Genomic DNA, 1,359 nt, shown 5'->3' with positions numbered 1-1,359 from the left:
GTAGGCAGTAAACTCTCTGATATTACTAACGGGAATGTCTTTTCAGATATATCTCCTAGGGCAAAGGAAACAGAAGAAAAAATAAACAAATGGAACTACATCAAACGAAAAAGTTTTTATACAGCAAAGGAAACCATCAACGAAACAAAAAGACAACCGACTAGGAGAAGATATTTGCTAATGATACATCTAATAAGGGGTTAATATCCAACATCTGTAAAGAACTCATACAACTCAACAACGAAAAAACAAACAGTCCAATTAAAAAATGGACAGAAGACCTGAACGGATACTTCTCCATAGAGCAACTACAGATGGCTAACAGGCATATGAAAAGATGCTGAATGTCATTAATCATCAGAGAAATGCAAATTAAAACCACAATGAGGATTCCGCGGAAACACAGCAGAATGAGAGATGTCCCTAGATCTCTCCCTTGAAACAACAATAAGCTGAACATATAAAACACAACGAAAAACACCAAAACTGCATACCAGCACGTCTGAGTGTGGGATCTGCGCATAAGAGCTACCACAGGTCAGAACTCCGGGTGTTGGGCGGTGGACTGGGAGTAATAAAGAAGTTGCCTCTCCCAGCCACGGGAGCTCCCTGTAGGAGGACGGGGAGGGGTGAAGGCTCAGCGACTTTCCTAAACAACCCTGCCTGGAAGTGCAGGGGCTTGTACACAGACAAACGGAGGGCCCAGTCATCAGAGCAGAAAGCAGAGAAACAGGGCAGGACCACTGAGAAACAGCAGCTGATTTTTACCACCCCTAGTTGCAAAACCGAGTCTGAGCCGCAGTCCCCAACCCCCCACCCAGAGAGACCCTCCCTCCATACCCTCTGAGACCCCATCACTGAGCGGAGCCCCAGGGGAATCTGAGCAAAGGCTACCCTAACTGCTAGGGATCCAAGAGGCTTAGACGCCGCCTACTGGAAACCAAAAGAAGAGCGCCTTCTTTGCAGCAGGCTAAAGAGACCTTTATTTAATAAATCTTCTTTCTGGAAAACCAACAGAATACACTTCCATTAATGCCCACGTGGAGAATAGTCCATTAAACACCATGAACAACTAGGTGACGAGGCATCTCAGAAGGAAAGAGAAAAATCTACAGAAAATAAGCTTACAGACATAGAAATATGCAACTTAAATGACAGAGAAAGGAAACATAAGAATAATGGGCGTTACTGAAGGCGAGAAAAAGGAGCAGGGACTAGAAAGCATATTTAGACAAACAGTGGACAAGAATTTCCAAAATCTAAGGAATGAGCTGGAACTTGGAATTCAAGAAGTCAACAGAACATCCAATTATCTCAACCCAAAAAGGCCTTCACCAAGACACATTGTATTAAAGTTAT

This window comes from Pteropus vampyrus, unplaced genomic scaffold (assembly GCF_000151845.1).
Source record: "Pteropus vampyrus isolate Shadow unplaced genomic scaffold, Pvam_2.0 Scaffold365, whole genome shotgun sequence".
Taxonomy (NCBI): Eukaryota; Metazoa; Chordata; class Mammalia; order Chiroptera; family Pteropodidae; genus Pteropus; species Pteropus vampyrus.
The sequence above is the reverse complement of the archived record's forward strand: the minus strand, read 5'-3'. Positions refer to the sequence as shown.